At 32.0% G+C, this 14,825-nt stretch overlaps 3 non-coding genes across 3 annotated transcripts; all 3 read right to left on the bottom strand.

The window, feature by feature from the left end:
- Positions 1–7,007: 7,007 nt before the first annotated feature.
- Positions 7,008–7,081, bottom strand: TRNAR-UCG (transfer RNA arginine (anticodon UCG)). The gene has a single exon. It is a non-coding gene; the product is annotated as a tRNA-Arg (tRNA).
- Positions 7,082–9,401: 2,320 nt separating this feature from the next.
- Positions 9,402–9,475, bottom strand: TRNAR-UCG (transfer RNA arginine (anticodon UCG)). The gene has a single exon. It is a non-coding gene; the product is annotated as a tRNA-Arg (tRNA).
- Positions 9,476–14,182: 4,707 nt separating this feature from the next.
- Positions 14,183–14,256, bottom strand: TRNAR-UCG (transfer RNA arginine (anticodon UCG)). Its single transcript has one exon. It is a non-coding gene; the product is annotated as a tRNA-Arg (tRNA).
- Positions 14,257–14,825: the final 569 nt, after the last annotated feature.

Here is a 14,825-nt window from a genome sequence, read left to right as displayed (position 1 = left end):
GTGACATATTTTCTCTTCGATGGTATTCTATCCAGTAACTGATAGATGTAATTCCTATTTTCTCCCCTCACATAGTCTATCCTTGATATGTTCATCCTAACCGGTGATAGATTTTCTCTTTGATGGTCTTATATCCAGCAGTCGATAGATGTAATTCCTACTTTTTGTTCAGGTGGTTTATCCTTGATATGTTCATCTTAACCAATGACGGGTATCCTTCTTGACAGTCCCATGCAAGTCTATCCTTGACATGTTCATCCTAACTGATGACAGATTTTCTTCCCTATTGAGTTTATCCTTGATATGTTCATCCTAACCGATGACGGATACTCTCATCTTTGGTCTTCTGCCCATAATTGATAGTTGTAAATCCTATTTTCTGCAGTTTTCCCCAGCAAGGCTATTCTTACCCAGTAACCGGTAATGAATACTCCCTCCTGGTCTTTTCTCAGCGAGACATCCTTGTTATGTTCATCCTAACCGATGACGGGTGTCCTCTCTATCAGATCTTTATTATCTCCTCACCCAATAGCAGGTAGTAGATAATAGATTTCTGCTCCTCCTATGTTGAAGTTTATTTCTTCCCCAGTCGTGTTGAGTGCGCTTTTCCTTAGTGAAATCGCTTTTCCCTGCATTGATTCAAGTACTTCAGTTTTATCCTGACTTACTCGTATCCCCTGCAAATGTTGTTGTTCCCCGACTGAGTCTTTTCCATGTTTGTATGAGTCCCCCAGTAGTTTTAAGTCGTAGCCCGGCCTACGCATAACTCCTTTATCCCCCAGAGTCTCTGTCTCCCCAGTGAGTTTTCCCTATGGAATGCATTATACTCTTGCGGACTTTCAGTCTCTCTGATTTCTTTTCCTTTGTGGCCATATTTCCCCACAAAGAATTTACTTTTACATTCATATCATATGCATCATGAGGTCTCTTAGGGACCAAAATTTGTTTCTATATGTTATTATTTAAGCCCATTCTACTGAGTCGACATGGAGATTTTAACCTTCTCCTCCGCAGTTAGAATGTCCTTAAATAGGGGCAGCTGTAAGACCCCAATTTTGACCCTAAGATCCCTCATGCAATTTCATCATAAGCATGGGCATTGGGATCATACCTTGGCATCCTCATTACCCCTCTTTCATTGGGTTTGTTTTGGGAGAGATCACCAAGCACTATGTGATTATATCATACTTGTATATCATCATTTTACTAACCAAAATTCCAAAGATATGCCTTTGCATTTGCGTAACTCTTTTGTAGATAAGGCATGATCACTATTGATTTATCAAGTTCATATCTAGGGTTTGATACCCTCATGACAAAGAGAACAACCATGAATTGAATTAAGAATGGTTATGAGCATCATATATGAGTTCCATTGATTCCTACATGTCATATTGATGAAGTTTTCTTCAAGAGTTTGAGGGTGATTTGCCTTGGAAACCCTAGTTTGACTGGATATCTTGAGTAACTTCTCCAACAATCTATCTCACCAATTGATCAAATTTTCCAATGGGCACTTCAAAATTCATCATCTTATGCATATATGATCTACCATGAGCCAAGAAAGTCCAAAGAATTGAAGGTTAGCAAGTTGGTTGATGGTGGTTGGCCAGATGAATTCATCTGATCAAAATTGGGTCTCCCTACACCCTATCTCCTACAATTTTCACCATATGAAAATGATTCCAAGAGCAAATTAATCTAAATGACATTCCAAACAACTTTGATGTTGAGACCTAGAGCTAATTTTGCTTGGAAAATCATTTCCTATGTTGAAACATTATAGGTCATTTTGTCTAAACCCTAATTTGAAAGTCAACTTCCCAAGGCCATAACTTGCTCATTTTTTATGATATGAAAGATTCCCAAGTTGCACAATCAAATTAAAGGTGCCTACTTAAACTTTGATGTTTGGAGTGAGAGAAAATTCAACTTTTATGAACATGTGATATGAGGTTACATTATAGGTCATTTTTTACCTATACCATTGAACAAGTGATTTTTCCAAACTTCAAAAATGCATAACTCTATCATTCTAAATCTAAATGACATGAAATTGGTGACCATTTTGAAGGTATTTGAAATGGATACAACCTTGATGAAGACACTTTTCTCATTTGAAGCTCACATAAAAAGTTAAGTAAGGTGGAATATTGAGGTATATGGCTTGACACTTAGAAATATTTTCAACATGTTGAAATTTCCAAACTTCCACCTCCAAATTCTCCATGTTCCAAGCTCCAAATGAAAAAGTGTTGAACATCAAACTTGTTCCCCCTGATCCAAGCTTTCCAAAGAGCCCAAGTTCATGCATTTTGGATAAGGTTTGCTAGGTCTGTGCATGGCTTTAACAGGGCTGCATCATTGGAAATAATCAATTGCACAAATTTCAGTTCACAATGCCTTGCCATCCAAGCTTCACTCAGACCTCAATTGGAATCATTTTGGACCTTTTTGCATTGCATTATGGGCCTGTACATGCCCATGCACTCGTTCCATTCACATTGCTAAAATTGGACAAAATTTCAAGTGTGCAAATATCATTCCCTTTGGCTATAAATAGAAGGCCTCTGAGCTCATTTGAACAACTTTTTGCGCGCCAGCTTTGCCCCCCATTGAAACCCTTTCATTCTAAAGGAAAACTTGAGAAATTTCAATTTGAAATTCGAGTTTGAATCTCAATTGTTGGAGATTCAAGAACTCCAGGATCCAAAGCCTTGCAACCTCTTTAATCACTTCATGCTAGCTTCTCAAGTGTGATCGAATCGTGTTTGGAGCAAGCAACATCAAGAACTGCATAACATTGAAGATGATTTTCAGAAAACTTCATCTCTTCGATTCTCACTCAATTCTACTCAATTCTCTTGGATCTTTGGTTGTCTGAAGTCCTACCAATGTAGGCAAGAAGATTGAGTTGCTTAGAGGTCAAATCAAAGCAACTCAGTTGACACACCTCAAAATTCAACTCCTCATATCTTTTTATATATTTGGAGTTAGTTGAAATTGAGGTCAGATTCGTGCTCTTCGCCATTTTTTCTTTCAGATCATGTCCTCCTTTTTTATTTTGGTGATGGTTGAAGGTTGACCAATCCGGTGAGGTCCACTGAAGAAGAAGACCGGAGTTACAGCTCCGACCTTGTGTTGGCACGTCTCCAACCATAGGATCCTTTTCAAATGTTTTAATCTCACGCGTTGGTTTTGATTACCATCCCTGTGGCGCATTGACTTAAGTCCATGGTGGAAAGCGCGCTGAGGACCACTTGATCTGCCACCTCAATTAATGAGGGAGATCGAGTGGTCCACGTTTTTTGTTATTTTCTAATTTTCTTTTATTCCTTTTATTTTCATTAATTCATATTAATTTTAATATTGATCCAAAAAATATGAGAGTTTCACCAAAAAATTTCAAATAATTTCCTCTTTCATATTTTGAATTAAAAATATTTTTTGGATCATTATTAATATTTTTCACGATTTAATTTATTTTGTGATTATTTTTAATTGTTTAAAAATACTTTTAAGTCTTTAAAAATTCTGAAATTTTTTCTCCAAGGTCCTTTGACCTTGTTTGACCTATGATAAATCTCATGGCCATTTCTTTGGTATTTTGATGAGGTTTTAGGAATTTGACAAATCATATTCAATTTAAATGCCTTATTTTAGTATTTTTAATTTGAATAAATGCCAATTAATTGTGTTGACTAATTGTGATGACTTGTTTGAGTTTGACTCTTGTTGTTGGGCCTTGGTCAAGGTTAATTTGACTTTGTCAAGTTAATATAATTGGATTTAGGGGATTGATGGAATGTACATTCCATCTCCCAAAATAAATGGATGATATTAATTTGATAAAAGTCCTCCTTTGACCAATTTGAGTTTTGATCCATTCCCCTCCCTCTTCATCTCATTCCCCTTCTTTATGCATTCATCTCATTTGGCCTATGATATCTCAAAGTCCTAAGGCTAGTTGATTGAAAAATCAACATAAGTATGGATGAGATTAGGCCACCTCTTTTGCATATTATCTTTTGTGTGTGGTATGTTTCATGAGCATAGTCCACTATATTATGCCTCGAACATGCATTAACACCAAAAATTCTATTGTCCGACCTCAAATAGTTGTGACTTCTACATAAGTCCAATTACGATTGCCTAACATAGCGCTAAATTTGTGACATAAAAAGGCATAGCATTCTAGTTAGTGAGATTGTAAGTCTCCCCTCTTTCATGGTATTGTATGGAAACTTGGTCTTTTTTCCTTCCTTTGGAAGATGTCTTGGCTCAAGGATCCATGCTTGTGATAAGTGGGTTGAGTGTTCTCCATGCTTCTGATAAGTGGGTTGAGTGCATAGGATTATTCTCTTCATCTTCTCCCCATTTCTTTAATTTCAAAATCTCTCCCTCCTTTTAAAATTTTCTTTGTTTGAACTTATTTTGTTCTAAACTTTGACCACTTTGCAAAAAGATAGAAACTTTGGCCTTATGCCATTGCATTTCCAAACTTCTTTTCTTAAATCAAGCTTGTAAATAAACTTAACTATAATTGACTTAAATTTTCAAAAGAAAAAAAAATAACTCATTCAAACCATTTTCAGGCCTTTATGCCTTTCAAACCTAATTTTTGATAAAAGCAATGCATCAACTTTGAAGTTTGTATCACGAACTACGAGGTTTTGATCCCTCATTTTTATGTTGGTACGTAGGCACAAGTCCGAAGGTCTTGTCAAACACCAAAAATATAATTAATGAATTCTTTTCTCATCCCCCTATTCTATTTGTTTGTAAAACATCATTTTTGTACCAAATACATATGCATACAAAAAGGGCTTCCTAGGAGTACCTAAGACATTTTGGGTGCTAACACCTTCCCTCTGTGTAACCAACCCCCTTACCTATAATCTCTGACATTTTATTAGTTTTGATTTGAAAACTTCTTACTTTTGGATTTTGTTCGTACTTTTTCCCTTTTCCCTTGGAAACAATAAAAGCGCGGTGATGACTCTTGTTATTTGATCTCTAGCTTATCTATAGCTTGATGATCATGTATTTACGGCTACAGTGTGTAAATGTTGGTTTGTTAAACGATTATTTTTGGTCCACCTTTAAGATATAAGAGGAAGAAAATATAATAGAAATCAAACAAGATGCTTAAAATGAAACACAAAATCTTATAATTTAAACTAGTTTTAAAAGAATTCATCGTAGAATCCTATCCGCCTCCAATTCCAATGTATTGTATTTCCAACTTCAATATCAACATTGTTATGAGTTGTAAAGTACAATGCACTGTCTTTTATACAACAACGACACTCATCCTTCCCGACCTCCTCATTTAACACTCCAGTAATAATTAAACTTCAAAACATTTCAGAACTCTTCAATTTTATTACAATACCCAAAATCTCATTATTGAATAATACATCTGGTTCAAGGATCCATGCTTGTGATAAGTGGGTTGAGTGTTCTCCATGCTTCTGATAAGTGGGTTGAGTGCATAGGATTATTCTCTTCATCTTCTCCCCATTTCTTTAATTTCAAAATCTCTCCCTCCTTTTAAAATTTTCTTTGTTTGAACTTATTTTGTTCTAAACTTTGACCACTTTGCAAAAAGATAGAAACTTTGGCCTTATGCCATTGCATTTCGAAACTTCTTTTCTTAAATCAAGCTTGTAAATAAACTTAACTATAATTGACTTAAATTTTCAAAAGAAAAAAAAAATAACTCATTCAAACCATTTTCAGGCCTTTGTGCCTTTCAAACCTAATTTTTGATAAAAACAATGCATCAACTTTGAAGTTTGTATCACGAACTACAAGGTTTTGATCCCTCATTTTTATGTTGGTACGTAGGCACAAGTCCGAAGGTCTTGTCAAACACCAAAAATATAATTAATGAATTTTTTTCTCATCCCCCTATTCTATTTGTTTGTAAAACATCATTTTTGTACCAAATACATATGCATACAAAAAGGGCTTCCTAGGAGTACCTGGGACATTTTGGGTGCTAACACCTTCCCTCTGTGTAACCAACCCCCTTACCTATAATCTCTAACATTTTATTAGTTTTGATTTGAAAACTTCTTACTTTTGGATTTTGTTCGTACTTTTTCCCTTTTCCCTTGGAAACAATAAAAGCGTGGTGATGACTCTTGTTATTTGATCTCTAGCTTATCCATAGCTTGATGATCATGTATTTACGGCTACAGTGTGTAAATGTTGGTTTGTTAAACGGTTATTTTTGGTCCACCTTTAAGATATAAGAGGAAGAAAATATAATAGAAATCAAACAAGATGCTTAAAATGAAACACAAAATCTTATAATTTAAACTAGTTTTAAAAGAATTCATCGTAGAATCCTATCCGCCTCCAATTCCAACGTATTGTATTTCCAACTTCAATATCAACATTGTTATGAGTTGTAAAGTACAATGCACTGTCTTTTATTACAACAACGACACTCATCCTTCCCGACCTCCTCATTTAACACTCCAGTAATAATTAAACTTCAAAACATTTCAGAACTCTTCAATTTTATTACAATACTCAAAATCTCATTATTGAATAATACATCTGGTTCATAGTTTCACATAAGTTATTTTAAATTTTAAACACGTTTGGGTTACATTGGCCTCAACAGTTCAAAATTATGATATTCATTTTTTCTAGTAGGCTTAATTATCAATGTCTGCCACTACAATTATGTCAAAATGAACATAATTAAGTTATGTGGCTATGTTAAATCCACATGCTTCATTTGTTCCTCCTATTTTTATAAACAATCATAGGTCCATCATGAACATTTGTCTAAACCAAAATATCCTTCTCAACAGAGTCTCATTTCTTCATGCGAAGCCTTTTTTTTTGTCAAAATCTAACCCGACCTTGAAAGCTCCTTAATGTCTTGTGACGCCGTCTCATGGTTCTTATAACTTTTTGTTGGAATTGGGCAACAAATCTAACTAATTTTACTGGAAGAGGATTTGGTGTTTTGAATCTTTCTTAGTTATCGACCACAGTGGGAGTCGGACCCACGACCTTCGGATCCGAAGTCAAACGCGCTAATCCACTGCGCTATGCGGTCCCTCATATTTTCCATTAGATTGATATTTTGTGTTTCTATATATCAAACCAACTAACATAATTGGAAAATCCTCCGTATTCAATAAAATTTAAATAATGTTAAGTAGATTTATTATTTCCATTTTAATTTCAACATTTTTTACTAATGATTATGAATATACTGTTCTTAGTTTTTATAAAAAAAAAGTCAATCTGAGCAATGAAAAAGATGATTTAAGGTTTTTATTTTAATTATATTTAATTTATGTATAATATCTTAATATAAAATGTTTGATACTTACAGATATTAAAATGAGTAAAATTTAGTCCTTTAGAAAAAATCTCTCACCTTCATATGCATGCCTCTTGAACAATGCCACGCCTCTTCCATGACCTTCTTGATTAATAGTAGAGTCGTAATAAAATCCTAAAACATACCACCACTCTTCAATTTTATTAGAATTACACAAAGTCTCTCACATGATTAACAACATTAATTTATTTTTCCGAATGAAGTATATTATATTAAAAACTACACTCTGATTACCCTGACCCTAACAATAACAGGTATATCTTTTTTTGGTAGGCCTGATCATCATTTTTAGCCAATATTAAATTTTGACAATAGGAAAAGAATTAAGTTGTGGGTAAATGTCATGTTTAATAGCTTCCTTTGTTCATCCAGTAGTATCAACAACATATGTTCTTTTTGGGCTTTTATGTCGATCAAGCACAAAATCCTTCTTAGTTAATATTTCTTCCCATATGTGAAGTCTTTTTCTAAAAATCTTGGCCGACTATGGAAAATCCTCGATGAGTTATGATGTCATCTGTATTTACTTATTGTGTTTTGCTCACATATTGCGTTGAAGTTAAAAAAAAATTTGGGGTGATGTTTAGGTGTCTGGAACTTTTGTATTCTCAAATGTGAGAAAACTTCATCCGCTTATTTCAATTATCTACCTTAATACTATCTACATATACCCAAGGGGGAATTATGACAACAACTATATTATTCAGATATATTGAGGATACAATAACAAAGAAAACTCAAAATCATGTCATAAATATCAAAATAGACCCCAAAATAAAATAGGACAATAAAAAAGTTTGTGAAAACTATAAAACAAATACACCAAAGAATTATATTTTCCTTTTTCCTCTCTTAAACCTCTTAATTTCTTATAGGTGTATAAATGTTGGTTTGTTAAACATTTATTTTTGGTCCACCTTTAAGATATAAGAGGAAGAAAATAGAATAGAAATCACACAAGATGCTTAAAATGAAACATAAAATCTTATAATTTAAACTAGTTTTAAAAGAATTCATCGTAGAATCCTATCCGCCTCCAATTCCAACGTATTGTATTTCCAACTTCAATATCAACATTGTTATGACTTGTAAAGTACAATGCACTGTCTTTTATTACAACAACGACACTCATCCTTCCCGACCTCCTCATTTAACACTTCAGTAATAATTAAACTTCAAAACATTTTAGAACTCTTCAATTTTATTACAATACTCAAAATCTCATTATTGAATAATACACCTGGTTCATAGTTTCACATAAGTTATTTTAAATACGTTTGGGTTACATTGGCCTCAACAATTCAAAATTATGATATTCATTTTTTTCTAGTAGGCTTGATTATCAATGCCTACCACTACAATTATGTCAAAATGAACATAATTAAGTTATGTGGCTATGTTAAATCCACATGCTTCCTTTGTTCCTCCTATTTTTATAAACAATCATAGGTCCATCATGAACTTTTGTCTAAACCAAAATGTCCTTCTCATTAGAGTCTCATTTCTTCATGCGAAGCCTTTTTTTTTTGTCAAAATCTAACCTGACGTTGAAAGCTCCTTGATGTCTTGTGACGCCGTCTCATGGTTCTTATAACTTTTTGTTGGAATTGGGCATCAAATCTAACTAATTTTACTGGAAGAAGATTTGGTGTTTTGAATCTTTCTTATGGTTGCCTACGCACTGCAATCTCCAGGTTCTCATTCTGACTTTAGCATTAATATTACGATTTATTGCCTCATTTTGTTCAATTATTACACTTTATTGTTGCAAAATTTTATTATATTAAAGCTCCCCATTTCTCCAATAACAGTAGCAATCCAAACTCGTGTCATCCACATAAGACAAAATTACAAAAAGTAAATAGAATGGATAAGAAAGTTTTAGAAAATTAAAAAAAAACTACACTTTCTCTATCAAACCTTCCGATTTTTTAAGGGTGTGTAGATATAGGAACATAATTTGATGCTAAAATTGAATCCCTAAAATCATTTATTTTCATATTGTTTAGAAGTAATTAAAACAAGTTATTGACCACAGTGGTAGTCGAACCCACGACCTTTTGATCCGAAGTCAAACGCGTTAATCCACTGCGCAATGCGGTCCCTGATATTTTCCATTAGTTTGATAATTTGTGTTTCCATATATCAAACCAACTAACATAATTGGAAAATCCTCCGTATTCAATAAAATTTAAATAATGTTAAGTAGATTTATAATTTCCATTTTAATTTCTACATTTTTTATTAATGATTATGAATATACTGTTCTTAGTTTTTATAAAAAAAAGTCAATATGAGCTATGAAAAAGATGATTTAAGGTTTTTATTTTTAATTATATTTAATTTATGTATAATATCTTAATATAAAATGTTTGATACTTACAAATATTAAAAAGAGTAAAATTTAGTCCTTTAGAAAAAATCTCTCACCTTCATATGCATGCCTCTTGAACAATGCCACACCTCTTCCATGACCTTCTTAATTAATAGTAGAGTCGTAATAAAATCCTAAAACATACCACCAGTCTTCAATTTTATTAGAATTACACAAAGTCTCTCACATGATTAACAACATTAATTTATTTTTCCGAATGAAGTATATTATATTAAAAACTACACTCTGATTACCCTGACCCTAACAATAACAAGTATTTTTTTTTTGGTAGGCCTGATCATCATTTTTAGCCTCCAATTAAATTTTGACAATAGGAAAAGAATTAAGTTGTGGGTAAATGTCATGTTTCAGAGCTTCCTTTGTTCATCCACTAGTATCAACAACATATGTTCTTTTTGGGCTTTTATGTCGATCAAGCACAAAATCCTTCTTAGTTAATATTTCTTCCCATATGTGAAATCTTTTTCTAAAAATCTTGGCTGACTATGGAAAATCCTCGATGACTTATGATGTCATCCGTATTTACTTATTATGTTTTGCTCACATATTGCGTTGAAGTTGAAAATTTTTTTGGGTGATGTTTAAGTGTCTGGAACTTTTGTATTCTCAAATGTGAGAAAACTTCATCCGCTTATTTCAATTATCTACCTTAATACTATCTACATATACCCAAGGGGGAATTATGACAACAACTATATTATTCAGATATATTGAGGATACAATAACAAAGAAAACTCAAAATCATGTCATAAATATCAAAATAGACCCCAAAATAAAATAGGACAATAAAAAAGTTTGTGAAAACTATAAAAAAAATACACCAAAGAATTATATTTTCCTTTTTTCTCTCTTAAACCTCATAATTAATTATAGGTGTGTAAATGTTGGTTTGTTAAACATTTATTTTTGGTCCACCTTTAAGATATAAGAGGAAGAAAATAGAATAGAAATCAAACAAGATGCCTAAAATGAAACACAAAATCTTATAATTTAAACTAGTTGTAAAAGAATTAATCGTAGAATCCTATCCGCCTCCAATTCCAACGTATTGTATTTCCAACTTCAATATCAACATTGTTATGAGTTTTAAAGTACAATGCACTCTCTTTTATTACAACAACGACACTCATCCTTCCCGACCTCCTCATTTAACACTTCAGTAATACATAAACTTCAAAACATTTCAGAACTCTTCAATTTTATTACAATACTCAAAATCTCATTATTGAATAATACACCTGGTTCATAGTTTCACATAAGTTATTTTAAATACGTTTGGGTTACATTGGCCTCAACAATTCAAAATTATGATATTCATTTTTTCTAGTAGGCTTAATTATCAATGTCTGCCACTACAATTATTTCAAAATGAACATAATTAAGTTATGTGGCTATGTTAAATCCACAAGCTTCCTTTGTTCCTCCTATTTTTATAAACAATCATAGGTCCATAATGAACTTTTGTCTAAACCTAAATGTCCTTCTCATTAGAGTCTCATTTCTTCATGCGAAGCCTTTTTTTGTCAAAATCTAACCTGACCTTGAAAGCTCCTTGATGTCTTGTGACGCCGTCTCATGGTTCTTATAACTTTTTGTTGGAATTGGGCATCAAATCTAACTAATTTTACTGGAAGAAGATTTGGTGTTTTGAATCTTTCTTATGGTTGCCTACGCACTGCAATCTCCAGGTTCTCATTCTGACTTTAGCATTAATATTACGATTTATTGCCTCCTTTTGTTCAATTATTACACTTTATTGTGGCAAAATTTTATTATATTAAAGCTCTCCATTTCTCCAATAACAGTAGCAATCCAAACTCGTGTCATCCACATAAGACAAAAATACAAAAAGTAAATAGAATGGATAAGAAAGTTCTAGAAAATTTTAAAAAAACTACACTTTCTCTATCAAACCTTGCGATTTTTTAAGGGTGTGTAGATATAGGAACATAATTTGATGCTAAAATTGAATCCCTAAAATCATTTATTTTCATATTGTTTAGAGAGAAATTAAAACAAGTTATCAACCACAGTGGGAGTCGAACCGACAACCTTTTGATCCGAAGACAAACGCACTAATCGACTCCGCTATGCGGTCCCTGTTATTTTCCATTAGATTGATATTTTGTGTTTCCATATATCAAACCAACTAACATAATTGGAAAATCCTCCGTATTCAAAAATTTTAAATAATGTTAAGTAGATTTATAATTTCCATTTTAATTTCAACATTTTTTATTAATGATTATGAATATACTGTTCTTAGTTTTTATAAAAAAAAGTCAATATGAGTTATGAAAAAGATGATTTTAGGTTTTTATGTCAATTATATTTAATTTATGTACAATATCTTAATATAAAATCGTTGATACTTACAGATGTTAAAAAGAGTAAAATTGAGTCCTTTAGAAAAAATCTCTCACCTTCATATGCATGCCTCTTGATCAATGCCACACCTCTTCCATGACCTTCTTGATTACTAGTAGAGTCATAATAAAATCCTAAAACATACCACCACTCTTCAACTTTATTAGAATTACCAAAAGTCTCTCACATGATTAACAACATTAATTTATTTTTCCGAATGAAGTATATTATATTAAAAACTACACTCTGATTACCCTGACCCTAACAATAACAGGTATAATTTTTTTTGGTAGGCCTGATCATCATTTTCAGCCCCCAATTAAATTTTGACAATAGGAAAAGAATTAAGTTGTGGGTAAATGTCATGTTTAATAGCTTCCTTTGTTCATCCAGTAGTATCAACAACATATGTTCTTTTTGGGCTTTTATGTCGATCAAGCACAAAATCCTTCTTAGTTAATATTTCTTCCCATATGTGAAGTCTTTTTCTAAAAATCTTGGCGGACTATGGAAAATCCTCGATGACTTATGATGTCATCCGTATTTACTTATTATGTTTTGCTCACATATTGCGTTGAAGTTGAAATTTTTTTGGGGTGATGTTTAGGTGTCTGGAACTTTTGTATTCTCAAAAGTGAGAAAACTTCATCCGCTTATTTCAATTATCTACCTTAATACTATCTACATATACCCAAGGGGGAATTATGGCAACAACTATATTATTCAGATATATTGAGGATACAATAACAAAGAAAACTCAAAATCATGTCATAAATATCAAAATAGACCCCAAAATAAAATAGGACAATAAAAAAGTTTGTGAAAACTATAAAAAAAAATACACCAAAGAATTATATTTTCCCATTTTCTCTCTTAAACCTCATAATTTATTATAGGTGTGTAAATGTTGGTTTGTTAAACATTTATTTTTGGTCCACCTTTAAGATATAAGAGGAAGAGAATAGAATAGAAATCAAACAAGATGCTTAAAATGAAACACAAAATTTTATAATTTAAACTAGTTGTAGAAGAATTCATCGTAGAATCCTATCCGCCTCCAATTCCAACGTATTGTATTTCCAACTTCAATATCAACATTGTTATGAGTTGTAAAGTACAATGCACTGTCTTTTATTACAACAACGACACTCATCCTTCCCGACCTCCTCATTTAACACTTCAGTAATAATTAAACTTCAAAACATTTCAGAACTCTTCAATTTTATTACAATACTCAAAATCTCATTATTGAATAATACACCTGGTTCATAGTTTCACATAAGTTATTTTAAATACGTTTGGGTTACATTGGCCTCAACAATTCAAAATTATGATATTCATTTTTTCTAGTAGGCTTAATTATCAATGTCTGCCACTATAATTATTTCAAAATGAACATAATTAAGTTATGTGGCTATGTTAAATCCACAAGCTTCCTTTGTTCCTCCTATTTTTATAAACAATCATAGGTCCATAATGAACTTTTGTCTAAACCAAAATGTCCTTCTCATTAGAGTCTCATTTCTTCATGCGAAGCCTTTTTTTGTCAAAATCTAACCTGACCTTGAAAGCTCCTTGATGTCTTGTGACGCCGTCTCATGGTTCTTATAACTTTTTGTTAGAATTGGGGATCAAATCTAACTAATTTTACTGGAAGAAGATTTGGTGTTTTGAATCTTTCTTATGGTTGCCTACGCACTGCAATCTCCAGGTTCTCATTCTGACTTTAGCATTAATATTACGATTTATTGCCTCCTTTTGTTCAATTATTACACTTTATTGTGGCAAAATTTTATTATATTAAAGCTCCCCATTTCTCCAATAACAGTAGCAATCCAAACTCGTGTCATCCACATAAGACAAAATTACAAAAAGTAAATAGAATGGATAAGAAAGTTTTAGAAAATTAAAAAAAAAACTACACTTTCTCTATCAAACCTTCTGATTTTTTAAGGGTGTGTAGATATAGGAACATAATTTGATGCTAAAATTGAATCCCTAAAATCATTTATTTTCATATTGTTTAGAGAGAAATTAAAACAAGTTATCGACAATAGTGGGAGTCGAACCCACGACCTTTTGATCCGAAGTCAAACGCGCTAATCCACTGTGCTATGCGGTCCCTGATATTTTCCATTAGTTTGATATTTTGTGTTTCCATATATCAAACCAACTAACATAATTGGAAAATCCTCCGTATTCAATAAAATTTAAATAATGTTAAGTAGATTTATAATTTCCATTTTAATTTCTACATTTTTTATTAATGATTATGAATATACTGTTCTTAGTTTTTATAAAAAAAAGTCAATATGAGCTATGAAAAAGATGATTTAAGGTTTTTATTTTAATTATATTTAATTTATGTATAATATCTTAATATAAAATGTTTGATACTTACAGATATTAAAAAGAGTAAAATTGAGTCCTTTAGAAAAAATCGCTCACCTTCATATGCATGCCTCTTGAACAATGTCACACCTCTTCCATGACCTTCTTAATTAATAGTAGAGTCGTAATAAAATCCTAAAACATACCACCAGTCTTCAATTTTATTAGAATTACACAAAGTCTCTCACATGATTAACAACATTAATTTATTTTTCCGAATGAAGTATATTATATTAAAAACTACACTATGATTACCCTGACCCTAACAATAACAAGTATTTTTTTTTTGGTAGGCCTGAT

Source organism: Lathyrus oleraceus, chromosome 3 (assembly GCF_024323335.1).
Source record: "Lathyrus oleraceus cultivar Zhongwan6 chromosome 3, CAAS_Psat_ZW6_1.0, whole genome shotgun sequence".
Taxonomy (NCBI): domain Eukaryota; kingdom Viridiplantae; phylum Streptophyta; class Magnoliopsida; order Fabales; family Fabaceae; genus Lathyrus; species Lathyrus oleraceus.
The sequence above is the reverse complement of the archived record's forward strand: the minus strand, read 5'-3'. Positions and strand labels throughout refer to the sequence as shown.